Raw genomic sequence first — 16,924 nt, 5'->3', positions numbered from 1 at the left:
AAAACAATTTCTGAGCGGGGTCGCCCCGAAAATATTGTATTTTTTTCTGGTTGACCCTGGAAACGTTTAGACAGACATGAATAGCCGTATGATCAAAACCGACAGACATGGTTCCGAATTTCTCTATCTATCCACATGCCTCTCCTTGGCTAACTCTTTTCATACTCTCTTATTTCCTCTCCACTCTGTGTTTTCTAGTTTAATTTAATCGGCCGTAAATTTCCCCGTTTTTCCTCTTACTCTTCCTGCTCTTGCTCATATCAAAGTCTAGCTATCACCATTACTCTTAATCTTATCCTTATATTATTCTTACCCTCAAAAACCTCTTTTTACTAATTTCTCTCAAACCATTAACCTTATTCATACTTTTACTCTCACTCTTCCTGTTGGTCTCTTTACTTTTCCCACATCCCTCCAACTTCCTTTATTTTTCTTCCCTTTACCTCTGTTTTCTCCTAACTTTTCTGTCATATTCCCGTTTTCAATGTGTGAGATATATCAAGTCTCTTCTCCGCACATTACGTTGCTATAGTACTATAAAAGCAACAAAATAATACCAAAAATTGTCCCTTCCTACAACTTTAAAATTCATTATCGGATTATGGGGACTATCAAATTTTTGTTGTTGTACTACTGAGATCACCTGCCTGGTTTTGTTTGCGTCATGCGTTTGATGAACTTTTTGTTTTTAATTTGACTGTTGAAACACTAACGATGGATATTAAGTGGCAGAAATTTCGGTTGAATTGGCTCGTTATTCGGTTTATTTTAGCAGCTCCCGTGGTGTGGTGGTAGTGTATCCCGCCTACCACACCGAATATCCGAGCTTCTCAGTGAAAACTCATTTGCATTCCAAATGTCGTTGGAAGTCGGCGTAGAACATTCTGCCAATTTGTAGGAAAAATTAAAAGGAGCACCACGCAAATCGGGAGGGAAGCTCGGCCTATTTTCTCTTCGGAGGTATACCGCGCCTAACATTTTCTCGCAGTAGTTTGGGTAAAAGGACATATGCTGATATGCAAAAAGTGTTTAACTAATTGGGAAAGTTGCGTTTTTTGAGTACTAGTACGAGAGGAAGCATGAAAACTAATTATTATATCGGAAATTATGTTCCGCAGTAGTACTGCTGGCGGACGTCCTGCACTGTGAACATATCGCGCACCCAGATCAAAACAGTGCTCAACTAAAAAAGTCACCGTGTTCAGAAAACGCAAAAAACTGGCTGCATCCCGTATATGCGGCACAGCAATTTTTATTTCTCGCCGAGTTGTGTGGGTATTAGTAAATCGAGTATAAAGTTCATTACAGTTCGAAATTTCAGATTTTTGAGTTAGCCCTCTATTGAGGTAGGTGTGCGATATCAAATTCCTTCAAATTCAATCAACTTATGTAAAGCCATATGCAGGCAAATAATTGGAAAATGCAATTTCTTTCAAGTGCAACAAGAACAACAACAATACCATACAATTAATAAACATTAGTTACACGGCCTCGGTCAATGGGACTAGATACAAATGCTTTTAGCAAATATTGAATTTGTAGTCATTTATACTCCTATACAATGTTGCCACTGCCGAAACAAATTTGGTGGTATTTTTTCAAATACCAAAAACTATGTTGGGCATGGTAGAATTTTTGAAAATATTATAACAAATATTTACCTTAAAATAAAGACAATGTACAATGCCAATTTTGTATCATTTTTCTATAAGATGGCTTAGCTTAGATAATTTTTTATTTGCATTTAAAGATTAATATGGCCACAAACACTTTGAAATGCCACTCCCGTTTTTAACATTTTTGCCAAAAGCATCATAAAGTTTCCAGGTGGCTATGCAAAACGTAGCAAAAGATTTTCTTAGGAATTTTACTTCTCGGACAAAGATTGTTGTATGCTGTGATGGATCAGATCCGAAGTAGAAGTATGAAATGTTAGGCTATTTTGTAGTAGCTTTTCATAATTGGGTAGTTGACAAGAGTGTCGTATTAATGTAAAGTTTGTGAATTGCCTAATATGTATTATATTGCCCTATATATATTAATATGTTTAATACTTTATATAAAAAGAGTAAAGATTTTATTTCCAACCAGGTGGAATGACTGTCATTCCTTAGAGTTTGTTATATAAATCAGAGTTATTAAGGAATGTATTCCATTCGGAATAACTAATCCTTTGATTGCACCTCCAGAGGATTGCAATATTTTTTTGTTAGTCCGGAATAATGAATAAAAAATTATAGTTAAATTGCTTTTGCATTCCGGACTAATTATTCTTTTTTTATTCCATGGATTGCATATATTGGACTGCAATACTCGGAGGATTGCATTCCGCAATTCTTTGAATTACTTTTTTTTTTTCAATATTATTATAAACTTGCGGAATGCTTTTAAATGTTATTATTCCACATGAGGAATGCAAAAAAGAATACTTAGTCCGGACTAACAAAAAGGAATAACGACTGAAAAAATGTATTCATTATTCCAAAAAAAAAAGGAATGAAGGGTGCAATCTAAAAGTTTTAGTCTAGGAATGGGAATGCATGGATTGCATTCCGTGGTGATTGCATTTTATAACAACTCTGGTATAAATTGACTAATTGGCTTAATATCGAATACTATTAAAAATCTACGTTTAACTTGGTGGATATGAAATTTCATTATGTACTGTAATATTGAACGGAAGGAGAGATTCGGTCAGCCTCTTTATCATTTCAAGTTTAAATAAACTTAATTTGTGTCAGTGACCGCCAAAATGTGTTTCCTGTGTATTTTTAAATAGTTGATTACGCTGAAAATTTTTGATATGAACATTTTGCAAAAAATATTGTGTTAGATTTTAAAAAAGTAAGTAGAAGTGGTCGAAACTAAATTCCCCGAAAAAGCGTTATAGTGGGTACACTGCTCATATATTGATAATAAATGCAAATATATATGCGCTTGTACAAATATGACAAGAAAATTGCAAATGTTGGCAGGTGTTTGTTATTAAATAAAACACGCTGTTTTATTTTACAAATAAAAAGATACTTAAAAAAAACTGTAGTAAGATTAGTTTAAAGTGGCTGCCTCCAAGGCGCACATGGCCAGTGTCAGGAGACGTGGTGTGATAGCACAAAAAGACACCAATACCTCTCCTCTTCGACAAATTTCGACCAACTTTTAAAATTTTTGAACGGTCGGTCCGTGAGGTCCTAAAATAGAGTAAATGAGTCCATAGTAAATGCTAACAAGTTATTTTGTTTCATAGATTTTCCGACAGGATGAAAAATTTATGTACATATATTGAAACGTCATTCGTTTTGAAAAAGAAAAATGACACTGAAGATGGAACAACGTCGAAACCGGTTTTTTTTCACACCAAATATGCCAAGGGATGACGAAAAATCGTTCCTATTACATCAGCTAACAAATCCTTGATGTCGTACTCCACGACCTAGCGTACTTAGATTATCCATAAAGGGAGATCCTAGGCAGCGCTGTCTCGCACCACTTAACGCCGGGCAGTCGCACATGAAATAATCCACCGTTTCCCCATATTCGCCATCTTTACATCTTCTACTGCTTTGACTATGGAGGACAGGGTCGCTTAAGATCCATTTTTTGCCAAATTTTCTTAGATGTCCGACAACCTGAGGTTTGTAGCCATCTGTCGTTAGATTAAGAGCAAATGTACAGTTTTAGCATTTGCTTTCATGTCAAAGGGTACACCTAGTGATAAAACAATACGAATAATGAGTGAGTAGTATCAATACTTTTTCAAAAAATACACATTACCAGCTACTGAGTGAAGTATCGCTACTTTACCAGCTACCGATGGTCTAAAGGTTTAAGATCAACCAAAGTATCCCATAAACCGACAACTTGAGCAAAAATTTAGATTTCTTCACCAAATGCTAATGCGGGGTCTCCCCAGAAAAGTTTGTCATACGGACAGCAACGAACAGTTTGATAATATTTCTTTACCTGTCATTGATATAAATATGTATTCACATACTATTAAAAACCAAAGGTCAAGCAAAGTAAATACAATTTTTTTATTTGCAGAACATTTTGTACCAGTCCTTATATTAAGACCCTCATTAACAACTTTCATTTGATACCCATGTTTTACGTACAGATTCTAGGGTTACCTGCGTCCACGCTTTGGTCTAAAGACCCTAGGAAGCCAGCGGAGATATGTATCATATATTATATACATAAATTATTTCTAATTGCTGTTTTTATGGACGGGTCCCTTTTTCTCTCTTATTTGAAATCCAAATCTATAAATAAAGTTTTGGTTGTAAAGATGGAGATTCGTACTATTAGCGAGCTTTGGGCAATTTTGGTCGTAGCGCTTTTGTTTAGCTTTATTTTATTAAAATAATTTGTTAAAAATAAACGATTGTGAGCACACAAAGAAATCTATTTGTACTATGGCACTATTGTGAATATTTGCACTGCATTACCTGCAGTTGCTATCGTACGCGAGATGGCAGCGCAAGCTGTAATTTTAATTGATTGATAGAATAGCTGATTTCTGTTGATATTTGACAAGATACTTTTATATTGGTTGCGCAAGATGCGCACGAGTCCGGCTCGGAGATATGTATCATATATAGATTTTGATCCCGATTGGACATTGTAAAGGTATTTCACTCAGGTGGCTAAGTTCAGATTACCCTATAAAAACTCAATATATTGAAATATGAACTTTAACCACTATGCGACACCGCTTAACCATTTCCAATCGGGACCAAAGTTTATAAATGTTATCGTCTTTTATAATAATATCGATTTCGGGTATTAAAAACAAAAATTTAATTTAAATTTTTTGAGTCTCCTTGAAAAGATCTTAACTTTTACCGGGTGCGATACCCTTTAACAGTCTCCAATTGGGACCAAAACTTATGTATATGTGATACTTTTTACCTTGAAATTTTCCTTTGAAGGGAAGGGACTGGAGAAAATCACTAGCTCGATATAAAAGGACCACCCTAATACATATTTACAAATAAACTGCTCGTTTAAAGTTATAAGATAAGATTGTTTACATAGTAGATTTTGCTGACTGAATAAACAGAGATCATGAGAAGCATTAGCAAATTAAAGAGCTGATTTGACAGTATTAAGAATTGGTGCAATTTTGTTGAAACAAAAATTTACAAATTACACAAATTTGAGTTTGTGTGACAACATACCACAATACTTGAATTGTCTCAATCAGTCTGCAAGGTAATGGAAGTTGTATGTGAACATATAGAACATTGTTGTTGTAGTAGCAAGTAATATTGCTAAGCTGGGCAATAAAATAGCAAATAATATCACAGTATATTTGTGGACTAATCTCTGGAGCTCAGAAGAAGCGATATACCAACCAAGTAGTATATCGAACACAGGCAGGACGACTAAGCTGATTTAGCCATGTCCGTCTGTCTGTCTGAACGCAAACTCGTTCCTCAATTTGTATGGTAACGATATGAAATTCGGTGATCGGGTATAAAAATGTGTGACAAATGCTTCTGTTTACTGAGAAAGTAGATTGTACATCACAGAGAGGAATACTAGATATCTGGCAGGAAAAGCGATTCAGTGGCAGTGGAAGTTGAAATTGGAATGGGTTCGGGAATGGGAGGAAAATAAAAGGAATAAAAGACGGACAGAAAAAAAAAAAATAGAGGATATAATAAAGGAGAATGGGATAGAGAGTGAGAGGGAAAGCGATGCTCACTTTAAAAATCTAGGCAAATCGAGGAAAGTCTGTAGGATATTCTAGTTTTGTATTGCATATGGATATGCATGTAAATATTAAAACCAAAAACACACACACACACACGTGATCATAAATGATAAACTAATAATGCCGGCGCTCTTATCAATACGTATACGCCCTGACGCACCAACCTGTATGCAGTATCTACATCTGTATGTTTGTAGGTACCTGGTACGTCATAAAAATAATCTAGACATTCATACACACTATAAGATTATTATCTGATAAAGCAGCGATTAGGCTGCCTAACCATTTTTTATAAATATTTATATATATATTATTTTCACTACAGCAAAACATATAAAGATAAAAAAAATTACTATAACTTATGCTTTAAGCGTAAATCACTAATAAAAATAAAAACAATTTTAAAAAGTTTAGGCGCTTGTAAATAAAAAAACGCTATAATAAACATATATATGTGCATATGTACATACATATACACCATACACGCCAGTATTTGCCGATAAAAGTACTTCTATGTTGCTTAGTACGTTTTGGCGCAGCAACGGTGCTGGACGAGTTAGTATTCTAACATTTGGTCATTTCTGTCAGTCTGACAGTTGGCGTGTGGTGCGTTAGGTGGCCGTGCAGTTTATTCATTTTATTGTTCAGCGTTATTTTTGTTATTGATAAGATTGGCATGCTAAACTCGTGTATTTGTTTTATTCATATTTGCATATGTTAAAAAAAAGCAAAAAAAAAAAACACAAGGAATTAGTGACTGGATTGGAAAGAGTTTAAGTGTTTAATTACATTTTTACGCAAACCACAAAACAAAAAAAAAAGTTGTTAAAATTTAATTTTTTGTTTAAAATTTTCAGGAATTAATGAGCTTAACACCGATAAATGATAATTGTTATTCAATTATCATTTTTTGGTTTTATTGGGAAAAATTTAAAAGAAGGAAACATTTACTGGCATATTGCGATGGTACCATTTCGAAAACCGTCACGTCATCATTGTCAGGCAATTTCTAATGTTTATTTATTTCAACAGGTTTTGCCGGGAATCGAACAGCGGTCAAACTGCTGAAATCACAATCGCCTAACCATTGGGCTATTGGGCAAATACCACACAATAGCCCAATGGTTAGGCGATTGTGATTTCAGCAGTTTAACCGCGGTTCGATTCCCGGTAAAATCTGTTGAAATAAATAAACATTACGAAATTGCCTGACGATGATTACGTGGCGGTTTTCCAAATGGTACCATCGCAATATGGCAGTAAATGTTTCCTTCGTTTCAGTTTTTCCCAATAAAACCAAAAATAATAGTTGACTAACAATTATCATTTATCGGTGTTAAGCTCATTAATTTTTAAAAATTTTAAGTAAAATTGAACACACCATTAAACATAAAAACATATTGGTATTTTTTGTTTGCATTTTTTATTTAGATTTAGCTTAGCTAACAAACTGTGGCATTTGTCGGTTTATTCATTTTAAATATATATCTTTTTTGATTCGGTAGTTTTCATTTGTTGTTAAACAAATTGACACACGATTGTTTGAAGGAAGTGAAGATAAAATATAAAATAGTGTGAAAATGGTGTTACAAAAGTATAATTTTATTTATATATATTGTGTGTGAAATAATTAATTAAATGCGAACAAATTATTTATGTACTACAAGTTAAAATATATGATAAATGCAAATTGAAAAAACAAGAAGAAAACTGGAAACAATGGATATTTACATAAAGGGCTATCAACGCAAAAGTGGTGCAACCCACAATTCAGGCTGATTTCGATTGAGCTCTAAAATACTTCCTTATATTATTTCATATAAAAGTAAAATATACAGGATCAAACAACAAACAAAAATTCAAAGGAACGCCCCTCTTATTTTTATTCTTCTCAATACAGTTGTTCAGGCCACCAGCCTAAATATTTTTAAAATAACTTTCGGTTCACCCTAATGCGCCCCGTACACTTAGTTATTACCGGTAACTGTCCATGCGCCGCCGAGAACTACTTGAGTAGGGGAATACTCGACGAAAGTTAGTAATCGGCGGGTGCCATGGACTTTTTACTTTCCTTTCACGGTCACTTCTTTTTTGAACGTCAGCAAGTGAGCTCCAGCAACCAAGCCGAAGGTAAGCATTCCTTATTGTTTCAAGTGTAAATTCCATACAAGTAAGCTAAAGTTTGATTTCCTAAATACTTTTTTTTTAATAAAGACCCTTTGTTATTAATTAGATTAGTGAAAGTGTTGTTTTCAATAAGACACTAACTAGTTCCTTTTCGTTTACATTTCTTTTTTGGTGTTACGTGCGAGCGAATCCCCATCGTCCCGAACCAAACATAATCAACATTCATAACTGTTTTTTTTTTATAACTTGTTCATTTCGAACTTTTAAAATTGATTTCCTTGTATTCCTTTTGTGCTTGCAAGTTTCTCTCATAAGTTCATTTTTCAATGTTACGAGCACGACAAAGGTACAAATAAATGGGAAAGGAAGGTAAACATTTGTGTGTTTGCTGGGTAAACACAGCAAGAATTTTGTATGTCTATAAAACCGCGAGACATTTTAAATCAGTTTAAACTCATTTAAGTTAGTGGCTATGATTGCGCCAAGGAACGAAAAATTGTTTTTCTTTCCCCTAACTGAATTTAAGGGGAGCGTGGAAAATGTCATACCCCTTTTCGTGTTTTACTCCACGATGCCTAGAAGAAATATAGCAATAGGGCCCAGGAATTTTTTGTGCATAATTACAAAAAAAAAACATTTTTTCCAATCCAACCCCTTCAGACGGTAATACCTAGAACAAAAACACGACAATTTTAAATTTTGGGTCTCCATAGAGCAATCTTAACTATAACTGTGCGACACCCCTTAACTGTCTTCAAACTTGACTAAAGTTTATATGTCATCGGCGCCCTGCTTTTTACTGAAAATGTCTCTTAGATACAGATGGAATTTGTGACGATTTATGCACATGGCTGTTAAAGAAAAGGTTGTGTTTAATGTCCAGAATCGCAAAAAATTACTAAATAAAAATAATAACGCCTAACAAAATTATTATGAAAAACTGCTAGCTCCATATATTTTAAATACATTTTGAAACATAGAAACTTGCGATGAATAGATTTTTTTCGTTCTTCTGTAAAACATTGTTGAATGGAGTTTTTGACTGAAGGGATGAGACTGGAAAAAAACGTTTATTTGATTTATTAGGATCGCCCTTGTGGACACATACATACCGACGGCTTTCATTTATTTGAGTTGCGAGTTAATTGTGGATTGGCCGAGGTAAAAATACATAAACAATACGACTAATTTAATAATCGTTACAAACAAATTATAAATTTTAATTAAAATAACTAATATAATTTTAAAAGTGCTATATTATACCAAACACAATAAAATGAAATTAAAGAAATTAAAAATTTACAAGTAGTATAATGAGAGCTACTTATTATATCAGTAATATAACTTTGTACCTATTAAAATTTGCTAACAAAGTCCGTGGATTGTAAACCTACTGAATTTTAATAAGAAACAAGTAACGAAGTCTAAACTCTGGTGACATCGAACGTTATATACCCAGATGAAGGCTACAGCATATACAGTTGCGAACACGAAAATAGCAGTGGCAATTATAAACAGATTTTATAAATTACATATATCGTGGTGTGTGCTTAAAGTTTAGAATCAGTTAAAAATACTACAAATAAAACTTGCTAACTCCAAAAGCTGCTAACTTTATGTATTTTCAATACATTTTCAAATTGGAAAGTTTTTATTCAATTAGGTTTTTTGTTCTACTTTAAAATTTTACTTATGTATATGACACCATTTTCTCTGTATTTTCTCTTATATTTTTTGTTGCCCTACCTCGAAATACGGCGTAAGTGTGTAAACTACTATCGGACCAATTCTAAATATTCTCGCGGAATTTTGTTCTCGCGGATTTTTTTATTCCCGCGGAAAAATTCCTCCAATTCTTTTCTCCTAGGGAGAAGAATAATTGGGGAATAGGAATTTCGAATTTTCGAAGTCAGCTGTTTTGTCAATTGAAATTTCGTTGCGCATTTCTTATTTTGTTTAAAAAATTGTAAAGTTTAATTATTGTTGTCAATTTGTTTGAAATTAAGAAATAAGGTATAAACAATGCACATTATTGCATTTCATGTAGTATTCAGTGAAATGAGTAATGAATTGGTGCCACAACAACATCAACAGAGGAGCATAAGAAGAAGACTGGCGGGATAACACAAATCCGCCTGAGTTGCCTGCATTCATTCTGCAAAGCAATTTTCTGGCGGCCAAGTCATGTTGAGTTCCCCTTTCGCCATATACAAAAATCTATTTAGGCCTTCTTAAAAAATCCTTGCCCAATTTTTGGATGGCTGCATCAAATATGCGAAGATCTCTTCCGTTGCTTATGATATACTTTTCGACTTAAAATAAAGAATATTGTGGTTGTTGTTGTTGTTGTATTAACAGTGTGAATATTGTGGTAGAATGTAAATACATATTTTAGCACAAATTTGTACAAATGAGTGTTCTTTCTTAAAATAACCAATTTCCTTTAACTATTTTGATGCATTCCCTTTAATTTAACTAGTGAAAAAACTCCTATGAAATAGCAGAGAAATCTCCCTCTCCCTCACATTCATTATACCTACTTTTCTCCCATAACCGGTTTCCGCTTTTTCGAACATTGTTCAGAATAGGAGGAAACGGAGAAGTGAAAAACTCACAAGTAATTTTTATTTAGAATACGAGGAATGGGAGAAGGGAAAAAACTCGCACGGAATTTTCGTTTAGAATTGGGCTGTATATTTAAAAAAACTAACAAAATATAAGAAAAATACAACCTAGCTCATTAAAAACAAATCAGCCTATTTGTATTTCGAAAATTTTCTTTTTAGTTTGAAAATTGTGTGCATAAAAACACACCTAATTCAACTTTCTTGTGGAAAAAGTGAACCATCAGAGACCGAAATAATTTTCCTGTGTTATTTGCATAGTTTTTATACTCAGCTGAGCAGAGCTCACAGAGTGTATTAATTGTGTTCGCATAACAGTATTCCGTAACGGCATAAACTAATCGAGATCGATATAGACTTCTATATATCAAAATGATCTGGGCGAAAAAAGAAATGCATTTATCCATGTCCGTCCGTCCGTCTGTAAACACGTTAACTTGAGTAAATTTTGAGGTATCTTGATGAAATTTGGTATGTAGATTCCTGGGCGCTCATCTCAGATCGATATTTAAAATGAACGAAATCGGACTACAACCACGCCCACTTTTTCGATATCGAAAATTTCGAAAACCCGAAAAAGTGCGATAATTCATTACCAAAGACGGATAAAGCGATGAAACTTGTTAGGTGCGTTGACCTTATGACGCAAAATAGAAAATTAGAAAAATTTTGGACAATGGGCGTGGCACCGCCCACTTTTAAAAGAAGGTAATTTAAAAGTTTTGCAAGCTGTAATTTGGCAGTCTTTGAAGATATCATGATGAAATTGGGTAGGCACGTTACTGCTATTACTATATGTGTGATAAATAAAAATTAGCGAAATCGGATGACGAACACGCCCACTTTAAAAAAAAAATTGTTTAGAAGTCAAATTTTAACAAAAAATTTAATCTTTACAGTATAAAAGTAAATTATGTCAACATTCGACTCCAGTAATGATATGGTGCAACAAAATATAAATATAAAATAAAATTTCAAAATGGGCGTAACTCCGCCCTTTTTCATTTAATTCGTCTAGAATACTTTTAATGCCATAAGTCGAACAAAAAATTACCAATCCTTGTGAAATTTGGTAGGGACATAGATTCTATGACGATAACTATTTTCTGTGAAAATGGGCGAAATCGGTTGAAGCCACGTCCAGTTTTTATACACAGTCGACCGTCTGTCCTTCCGCTCGGCCGTTAACACGATAACTTGCGCAAAAAACGATATATCTTAACTAAATTTAATTCACGTACTTATCTGAAGTCACTTTATCTTGGTATAAAATATGGCCGAAAGCCGACTATGACCACGCCCACTTTTCCTATATCGAAAATTACGAAAAATGAAAAAAATGCCATAATTCTGTACCAAATATGAAAAAGGAGATGAAACATGGTAATTGGATTGGTTTATTGACGGAAAATATAACTTTAGAAAAAACTTTGTGAAATGGGTGTGACACCTACCATATTAAGTAGAAAAAAATGAAAGTGTTCCAGGGCGAAATCAAAAGCCCTTGGAATCTTGGCAGGAATACTGTTCGTGGTATGACATATATAAATAAATTAGAGGTACCCGGCAGAAGATGTTCTGGGTCCCCCGGTCCACATTTTGGTCGATATCTCGAAAACGCTTTCACATATACAACTAAGGGCTACTCCCTTTTAAAACCCTCACTACGTTTTAAATAATCATTAACACCTTTCATTTGATACACATGTCATACAAACACATTCCAGGGTTACCCTAGGCTCATTTTGCTAAATGGTGATTTTCCCTTATTTTGTCTCCAAAGCTCTCAGCTGAGTATGTAATGTTCGGTTACACCCGAACTTAGCCTTCTTTACTTGTTTTATATTGTTTTATTTCATTTTATTAAATTTTTTTTTTTCAATTTATTAAATATGTATATTGTTTTATTTTTATTTTATTTGGTTTTATTCTACTTTTGTTATATTTTAATATTTTGTATTTAGTATTATTATAATATATTATTTGTTTCCATTCTATACCAATGTGAGCATGGACATGTTTATAGAAGTTACAAATGGTAATATGGAAGTACACGTTATTTCCTTTAGAAAGGCGATAACGCTCGCGGGCTTTATCTCCCTTTAAAACAAAAAAATAAAGCCCGCGGGTGTTATTACCAACTTTAAGGAAATTTGTTGAATTTTGTTATTTCAACCGTTTCTTACTAAAACTAACTGCGCTATATATTTTATTTCATTCCTACCAACTTATCCTAGAAATGTGAATATACATAGAACTTAAAGGATCTGTGATCCTTACACTAAAAAAAATTAATGGGCCAACTTGCCCTGGACATTAAATAAGAAAAGAAGCGTTATTAGATTTAAGATTTAACACTTTATTCAGTATTCTAAAACTAAGTATGATAGCGGTTAGTATGAAAGCCCCGACGCAACTGCCCTCTGCGTGGACTGCTGCTTCCTTTTATAACATTTTGTGCAGCTACATTCTGTAGCTAGATATATGCGACGTCTGGGTGTGAGTGTGGCCTTGACTTCCCGCAGGTGTCTTACTTGGCTGGCATGTGCAATGCAAAAGTCTCACAACATTGTGAAATAGAAATATGCTGACTCCGCTGCAATGTGCATAGGTACTGACTTGGTTCCCATAGAATTGATAACGTTGCGCAATATTGTCATTGCGCGATATGATGAAATGCACTTGCACTTGAAGCGGGTGTTGGGTTGCAATTATGCTGCTTACAATAACTGCCACAACTACGTGCACAAATTATTGCTCTCTCTTGTGACAACTCAGATAAGATATATGCATGTATTTGTGCATTGCCGCTCAGATGTTCGTATACGTACATATGTGTAGACGCAATTATTTATTCGTTTATGTAGATACATAATGATGAATTATTGATGTGCATTCACGTCACTGGTTAGCATCGGCTTAGAGACGATAGCATCGCTCAGTGCTGCTAACATTCGTTACAATATATATATATGTAGTACCCAAAAGAACACTTTATTTTTTTGTGTGGAGTTTGAATTAAAGCTTTCACTATGTTTAGTCTTCACTATGTGTAGTAAAATTGTATATAGGAAACCATGGAAACATCATATTTTACAACGAATATGACACTCGTGTAAAAAAATGTTGGTCGTTTTTTTGAGATTTGGCCCTTTTTTTGATGAATTTGATCCCAAATGAAAACATGGTGTGGCAACCATGATTTGGAGTAATGGAAATTGAGAGAGAGATATATATATAGAGAGAGTGGGAGAGAAGGTCAGAGAAAGAGGAAGACTGATTTATGAAATTAAAGCCCGACACATAAGCACTTTTTCATATAGATGAGTTTAACACAAGCTTATGCATTATGAGTAGATTGCACGTACTTTTATGGAGAACGGTAGATTGAGCGACACTGGCGCTATCTGATACTGAAAAGTAGCCATCTCTCAAATTTTGTTCTCTCAAATTTTTGTTCTAGGGGCATCAACACCCCTTTGAAACGATTCTTACCTCATACTTAAGTTGAGGATATATGAACGTATGAGAAGGGTTTGAAAAATCACTTGGACTTACATTCAAACATCTGTTGTTTAATTGCGAAACTATACAAAGCGTCTGAAATGTTAATTTTGATTTTCACACTTCATCCTTCAACACCCAAGTCTCCCGGTTTGACATTTCCAAAGTTGGTGGCCCTATCCAAAAGTAGTCCCTTGGAGTGAATCACATTGTGAATACGTAGGCACATATATTTACCACGTGAGGCTTTGTCCTTCGCAAGAACACTCGAAGTGGTGAAGTAAAAGCTTTCCCAAGACAGTCGAACTAATTACCGTTTGTGCTACTACCCTAATGTAAGGGGCAGCCGAACTAGTCTGAAGCTACAAGGTCATCCATAATGAGCTATTATAGCATAAGGCCGGAAAACAGCAGTTAACATCTTTCACCTTAAAATCGGTCGACTTTCATTCTAAAATATCGTTTTGATTTAACGAAGACTATTGAAATCAATGTTGTGTACGCAAAAGTCTGCAAACTTTGGTCTACATTTTAAAAATGTTCTCCAGGGTCCTTGTAAAATTTTAATTATGTAGATGCGCTGAGGATTATACGATTTTCACCCATGAGTTACGCAATGACATCCACTTAGACTGCTTATGATTTCGAGGGCGGCATCCTTGGCCGAATAGTCACTCCCTAACGTTTCAAGGTGTTTCTCTAGTGTAGCTCGGCAGCATAGCGCGACAAAACAAAAAAAAAACATCCGTTAGAAAGTCCTCGGAGCTACATCTAGAGCTTCTAGGAAAGTGACGTCGAGTCGAGGAAGGTATGAGTTCGAAGTCGCAGTCCTTTGGCTTCTGTGCTGGCGTATGGTGTGAGGGTCAGAAGGCGTGGTAGCGACTGGTGGTCGCGATTGCTACTGTTCGCACATCGAGAATTGTAACTCTTACAGCCGAAAAAACTGGAGGCGCCCTGTGCCACAAGAGTCATAAGTCTTAATACACCATTAATAGCAACCGTAAGCCGCCTTTGTGCGTGACCGCCAAGGAGCCGCAAATGATTTAAAGAAATTGTGTTCGCGACGATTATTAGGAGTTAACCCAGGTGAAACTACGCTTTGCGCGAGATATACAGGCAAAAGTGCGACAATTTTATGTATCTGTATTTCTTTTCAGCAGACGCAGCAGTACCAATTTCAAAGACCGGGGTTAGATTCGAATCCTCTCTGGAGTAAAAGAACGAGGGACAGTTCCTCCGTAACAACAAAACCTTTTCTAAATATTATTTTTTTAAATAGAAAAATCAAGGTTTTTAAAGTAAGAACACCGGCGTATGCCGGCGCGCCGCCACCGCCGGTATATAATAGAGCCTACGCCGCAGCCATCGATAAAGTGATCGGCGTAAAACTCTAATCACCGTGGCGGTAGCCACGGTTATACCACACACCCGGACTTGGCATGGCGTAGCCCAGGGTTATTTTTTATAAGCGCGGCCGAAGGCCGCCAACGCAGAAAGGTGTTCTGCGCAAAAATACTATGGATTTCACCACCGGTTTCGGAGGGACCCGCGGGTCTTTTTCGGTTTTTCGTTAATATCTTTTGAACGAGTTATTCTCCGCCTTCGGATTATTAATACTGATGTCAAGACGCGTCGTTTGATACCTCTCTCGATATTTTTGGACGCGTATTAGCAGTGTTATGCTGTCGTAAAAAATTACAGCAGTTTACTCCTATCTCTTGACAGAGTTGAAGTTTTTCTTTTCCACCTTCGGATTGTTGTTGACGAGTTCAAGACGCGCAGTTTGACACCCCTCCCGATATTTTCGGACGCGATTTTACAGTCGACCGCTGTTGTATACTTTTACCTTACCTTTAACAATTTACTTTTTATTGTGTATTCACTTACTTACATACTTTTTAATTTGTATTCAAACCTCTGGGGTTTGAAATGCATACCTAATATATGTTGTTTTTAGAAAATAACTTTAAGCCGATTTAAAAAAATTTATTTTGGTATTAGTGTTCTTAATGCTGATAGCAACACGAGTCATTTGATACCCATTTTTATAACATCGAACCAATTTTCGATGTAGATAATCAGCATTATATAGCCTAAAATAAGTACAAAATATAGTACCGCGCCGGACGCTGCCGCCGCCGCCGCCGCGCCGATTATTTTAACATTCGGCGGCGGCGTGCGAAAAACGACGAAAATCGACGGCGGCGGTGGCGTATATCTCTAATTCATACACACTATTAGATTATTATCTGATAAAGCAGCGATTAGGCTGCCTAACCCTTTTTTATAAATATTTCTATATATATCATTTTCACTACAGCAAAACATATAAAGATAAAAAAATTACTATAACTAATGCTTTAAGCGTAAATCACTAATAAAAATAAAAACAATTTTAAAAAGTTTAGGCGCTTGTAAATAAAAAAACGCTATAATAAACATACATATATATGTGCATATGTACATACATATACACCATACACGCCAGTATTTGCCGATAAAAGTGTTTCTATATTGCTTAGTACGTCTTGGCGCAGCAACGGTGCTGGACGAGTTAGTATTCTAACATTTGGTCATTTCTGTCAGTCTGACAGTTGGCGTGTGGTGCGTTAGGTGGCCGTGCTGTTTATTCATTTTATTGTTCATCGTTATTGTTGTTATTGATAAGATTGGCATGCTAAACTCGTGTATTTTTTTTATTCATATTTGCATATGTTAAAAAAAGCAAAAAAAAAAAAAAACAAGGAATTAGTGACTGGATTGGAAAGAGTTTAAGTGTTTACATTTTTACGCAAACCACAAAAAAAAAAAAAAAGTTGTAAAAATTTGTATTTTTTGTTTAAAATTTTCAGGAATTAATGAGCTTAACACCGATAAATGATAATTGTTATTCAATTATCATTTTTTGGTTTTATTGGGAAAAATTTAAAAGAAGGAAACATTTACTGGC

The 16,924-nt window shown here is 34.9% G+C and overlaps 2 protein-coding genes across 9 annotated transcripts in view; one reads left to right on the top strand and one right to left on the bottom strand.

The window, feature by feature from the left end:
- The window catches only part of LOC137243094 (uncharacterized), a 55,642-nt gene extending 42,786 nt beyond the window's left edge, over positions 1-12,856 (bottom strand). Inside the window, exon 1 of the mRNA XM_067770312.1 lies at positions 12,695-12,856. The gene's annotated coding sequence lies outside the window, so the exon portion shown is untranslated. The remainder of the gene's footprint in view (positions 1-12,694) is intronic.
- Fa2h (Fatty acid 2-hydroxylase) overlaps positions 1-16,924 on the top strand; it is a 60,033-nt gene that overhangs the window by 8,023 nt on the left and 35,086 nt on the right. Inside the window, exon 1 of one of the 8 annotated variants that reach the window (XM_067770305.1) lies at positions 16,507-16,578. The exons of 5 other annotated variants lie outside the window; for them this stretch is intronic. The gene's annotated coding sequence lies outside the window, so the exon portion shown is untranslated. Of the gene's footprint in view, positions 1-16,506; positions 16,579-16,680; positions 16,790-16,924 lie in introns of those variants that run through there. 2 more of the 8 variants (XM_067770299.1, XM_067770303.1) reach the window with 2 other exon arrangements.

Source organism: Eurosta solidaginis, chromosome 3 (genome assembly GCF_040869045.1).
Source record: "Eurosta solidaginis isolate ZX-2024a chromosome 3, ASM4086904v1, whole genome shotgun sequence".
Lineage (NCBI taxonomy): Eukaryota > Metazoa > Arthropoda > Insecta > Diptera > Tephritidae > Eurosta > Eurosta solidaginis.
This window is presented reverse-complemented; position numbering and strand designations above follow the sequence as displayed.